The sequence below is a fragment of the Papaver somniferum genome, chromosome 2 (assembly GCF_003573695.1).
Source record: "Papaver somniferum cultivar HN1 chromosome 2, ASM357369v1, whole genome shotgun sequence".
NCBI classification, from domain to species: domain Eukaryota; kingdom Viridiplantae; phylum Streptophyta; class Magnoliopsida; order Ranunculales; family Papaveraceae; genus Papaver; species Papaver somniferum.
Genome location: NC_039359.1, coordinates 177,356,999 through 177,362,113, shown reverse-complemented (window position 1 = coordinate 177,362,113; position 5,115 = coordinate 177,356,999). Strand labels below are relative to the sequence as shown.

At 33.6% G+C, this 5,115-nt stretch overlaps 1 long non-coding RNA gene across 1 annotated transcript; it reads left to right on the top strand.

The window, feature by feature from the left end:
* Positions 1-2,550: 2,550 nt before the first annotated feature.
* On the top strand, positions 2,551-3,779 carry LOC113354276. The gene is made up of 3 exons (XR_003361770.1): positions 2,551-2,665; positions 3,034-3,142; positions 3,368-3,779. It is a non-coding gene; the product is annotated as an uncharacterized LOC113354276 (long non-coding RNA).
* Positions 3,780-5,115: the final 1,336 nt, after the last annotated feature.

Here is a 5,115-nt window from a genome sequence, read left to right as displayed (position 1 = left end):
AAAAAAAAAATTAATGCATAATGTCTTATGCATCTAAAAAAAAACTGATGCATAACCAGAAAAGTGAGAAAAGTAATGCATAAGACATTATGCAGCTAAAAGAAAATAATGCATAATGTCTTATGCATCTAAAAAAAACTGACGCATAACCAGAAAAGTGAAAAAAAGTAATGCATAAGACATTATGCAGCTAAAACAAAAATAATGCATAATGTATTATGCATCTAAAAAAAACTGATGCATAACCAGAAAATACTTCAGTATGTAAATACTTCACTACTGGTGATAGATACTGACATTTTGATAGACTTAACAACATATTTCATTATTCGAAAATAACCACAATAACTACATTTTGATAGACTTACAATGTTTCAAAAACCAAAAGATGTTCTAAGAAACAACAAAAACAGTATTTTCAGTACACTTGTAATGTATGTACTGTAAATGAAATGCTTATTAACCAAATTCAGTTGGTACTGACAAAATCAAAAAGAAAAACGGTAGAATAGAACAAGGGCTAGAGGAAAGAATTGTGGAAAAGGAATCTGGCAACATCATCGATATAACATTCTGCTGCACGTTAAAGCCTGTGATAAAAGAAAAAGAGAAATCAGAACACTACTTGCTTAAAAGTACATTGTATTGTATCAAACTTACTTAATTAAGACATTAATATGTATCTGACTGAAATACATACCTGACACAAAATCATTCTTCAGAAAGTTCATACTGTCGGATAAGATTGCATGCAAAGTTCATACTCTCGGTGAGTCAACCAGCTCCACATATTACAGATGCAAAATTTCAAATCCTCTAAAGTTTAAAACGATGTAACCTCATATGCAAAATGATATTGCTTATGGTATACATGAGAATAGATGGAGAAGTCTGGTTTGGGAGCAACGTCAGACATGTTAACCCTGTAAATGATCAAAAAATTAACTAAGTCTCTGAATGGATATAAGTTATACATATTGATATGTATTGGCATCTACTGTATTGCACGATATATACTAAGAGCGCAGGCTATATGTAGTACGTATTGGTATGTAACATGTAGAATAACTAAGTCTCTGAATTCCTATACGTTATACATATTGATATGTATTAGCATCTACTGTATTTTAGTAAGATATATTTGCAGGCTATATGCAGTACGTATTGGTATGTAACATGTAGAATATATTTTACAACATATCAATATGTTTTGAGTTTCATCTTCTATAAATAGAAGAACTGCAGCTATATCAAAAAGAGAATACAAAATTACTACACGATCTATCTAACAAAACAAACCTATATAAAAAAATACAGTAAAACAAACCTATATCAGATTGCAAAGAAACTAAAACAGAACAGCAGCAGAGAAAAGGTGATTATAGTAACATACCTTGTTCGAATATGAGATTAACCTAATTCGATTTTAAGATACCTAATTGAAACACACAAAAATCACAATGTAAATCGAACGGAAACTGAATTGAACAATGTAAATCATCACAAAACTGAAATCATAAAAGAAAGATAACAATGTACATCATAGACAACTATTCTGATAGAAATCGGATCAGAATAAACCTAATTATTCATCAACATTCCAAGAACAACAGCAGAGGAAGATGATTTACGAGATAAATACCTTGTTCGAATCTGATTTCGAAGCACAGATGATTTACGAGATAATAGCTGTGATAAGCCTAATTGAAAGACGCTACCAGATACTGTGATGAACCAAAACGCAGGAGCAGAGAAAACCAAAGAGAAACAAATTTGAGATGAAAAAAAAGAGAAAGAAACTGAATTTGATTTGTTCGTGGAGTTGCAGAAAGGGTATTTTTGGTACTTTTGAAAAACTTGTCTTGTGTGACCCGCACGTTTTGGACTAGGGAATAAATATTCTGGTCCAAAAACATGACCAGCGGATAATTTTATTCTAGGGATGGATTAGAGAGTAACCGGTACTGGGTTTCCTGGACTACCTAGTAATTCCTAGTTTGTTTTTTCTATCCTTCACATCGGATCTATGCCTCATAATCCTCAATCCAGTATTCGTAAATCCTAATGCTTATTTCCCCCCCTCTATGTGAAACGTAAATTCATTGTTTTAGTTACTGCATCCAGATCATACATTTCATTTATTCTTTAACTTCAAGTATTCTTGATTTCTTAGCCTGCTCCTTTTAACATTCATACCAGTACATTGTACGTTGAGTAAAATAACATATCTGTATTCACCTCCAACATATGATACTTGGTCACAACCACTACTCTGCCTAGAATCCATGCCTAATGTTTCTTTTTTCATTTTGTTTGTGATTCCCTTGCCCACTTAACTTCACAAATCACAGATTAACTCTTGCCTCTACTCGCAGAAATGCATTGTCTCAGTTTCATTGGAGATCGCTTCACATCCATATGCCAACCCATTTCCACTCTGTAAGTTTTAATCAGATCTTTTACACCTATTTTTAAAATTTAATTGACCTCAAATTTAGTTGGTTTGCTTTGGTTGTTTTCTGATCTGGTTGCATTAATTTTGGGATGTAGGCTCGGGCGGCCATATACCTATCCCTATTTACGGCAAGGGTTGCTATTTGGGTTACAATTTGGTGAATACGTGAATGGGCATTTTTTGGCGTTTTGATATAACATTTCACTTCAGGTATTGCTTCAGCTGTCTACAGTCTTATTTTGACTCACCAGTTATTCAATAAAACCTCGAGTTCAATAGATTACTCCACTGTAAACCCACATGTTATGAGTTAATTGGGTCTTGGGTAATAAGATATGTAATCTAGATTTTCAGGGTTTAAAGTAGGCGCACAAGATTTAGTTTGTTGCCCGGTTGATTCACTTTTTAGCAATTTGTTTATCTTTTTTGCTGACATCAGAATCTATAAAGTTTATTATTTGCTTATCTTACATGTAAGTTATGCACTAGGTTAGTTCACAATAGCCTTCATATCATTTGTTCGTCTATTATAGAAAAGGAGCTAACATGTTTGACTCACTCGCTTACTTTGTAACCAGTTTCTAAATGGCGTTCTTAGCAGTTTGTGGGTCTTCATATAAGCAGCAGGATGCAATGCAGTCAAATCAGGAGAAAGAACGGAAACAAAAGCATCAATCAAGTGACGAAGTAAGTTAATCTCGTTTGTTTCCATTTCCTTACTGTAGTGCTAATTTCCAGAAGATGCAACGGTTAAAAACTGTCTGTCTTCATAAAAACAACTCTTTTTTTCTTCATAGAAACAACTTCAAAAGATGTGTATTGTCATGCAATTACGGATGCTCTGGCATTGATACCCCATCCTCAGTCATTCGATTCAATTTTTCCCTGATTCCATCTGATTTTTTCATGCAGGAAAAGTAGTGACCACCAAATTTATACTTTCAAATTATCCATTCCCTTCCTATTGGATGGCTTTCTCATCATCCACAAGAAACTAACTAGTAAGTCCCATTGTCCATTTCCTCCTTGGTATAAATCATAAAATCCTGAATTTACTTACTGCATCCAAGACTCCAAATGATACAATCAAATTATTGTTTTGCTTCCAATATTACAGCGTACTTAGGCTGCATTCTCTGTACATTTTGAAATTCACCCGCTAACACATGTTACTTGGTCAAACACGACCTTGCCTATACTTTACTTGGTCAAACACACCTAGCAACTTAAGACGCATTTTCTACAAATTGGCTTTGGTCATTATGTATGTTATGGTTGCATTACCTTGCATATTTGGTCCTTTTCTGCTGTATTAATGACTTAAATTGCTTACACACCTTCTTTATCACTCATGAAATTATATGGTTTAGAATTACGTGTCTTCTTTAGTATTTTTTTTTTGTGCAGTTGGTTTTAGTGAGTTTGAAGTCTAATATATATATATATATATTTTTTTTTTTTTTGTATTGTAGCTTGAAAGTCTATCTTATTGGTTTAACCAGGTGTTGCTCCGAAATTTTTTGGAGTACTAATGAGTTCTTTGGGTAAGTTAATATGTCGATTCATAACTTTCTATGAGTTGGCATTCTTATCATCTAAGTTGAGTTTGATCCTTGGTTTGGTGTTGTTCCAAATTACCGTACTTATTTTTAGTTTTCCGAAACGTAACACTGCAAAAGATAACCCTTAAGAAAATATATTTGTGTAATTAGGGAAGCAAATCTTGCAGGTTTAGTTTGTGGATTGACGGATTATTATTTCATCATTGCTACCAGAAATTTTGTTTCTTTTTTTTAACTGAGAGTCTAGAAAACAATCATCTATATAGAAGATTACATGCTATGGGAGGTCTTATCTGCTAACACAACTGTTTAAACTTAATCATTTCTGATACATTTTCTCCATTTCGTTTACAAGTATTAATTACTGTATCAGAACTTTTCCTCCCATGTGTATAAAAGCCGGTTACAAAGGTTTAGTACTGATCAGTGTGAAAAGTGGATTCAGCCCAGTAAATACACCGGCAAATAGTCGTGACAGAAACACCGATCATTTAGCGAAGCTTATGATGAGTGAAATCTTTGCTTATTCTTGCAGAATCTAGCTTTAGCCTCTTCATTTGAGGCTACGTCGCACCCATGAGTCATAGGTTCTCCTGAATTTAAGTTTTGATAGGACATTTTAGGCCTTCTTTAAAAGTTGGTTTTAGATCCAATTATATTGGTTGGTTTCTCTGCTTTTCTGATATGATAACTCAAGTTATTTTTTTTTGATCCAAAAGAAATATATTGATTACGCAAAATCGTGCTGGATGAAGTTTAACAAGAAAACAGGGGGACTACTCAACCATGTATGAGTGTATCCCTCTTTCCTAGCATGTTTTGCTAATTTGTATGCACACTTATTTGCCAACCTATTTGTGTGCTTACATGCCCAAAATTCAAAAGTTTTTAAAATAAAGAGAATGTCTTCAATGATTCTTCTAGACTCCCATGGAACTTCAGGTTCTTCGCCGCATATGGTTTTGACAAGACCCAAGTAGTCAGCTTTAATAACTATCTTCCTAAATCCCAGTTGCTTTGCAAGTTTAACAGCTTCCATAACAGCAAGGATTTCCAAGAACTCTGAACCTGATGCATCCTTGAAGTCATCACAAGCAT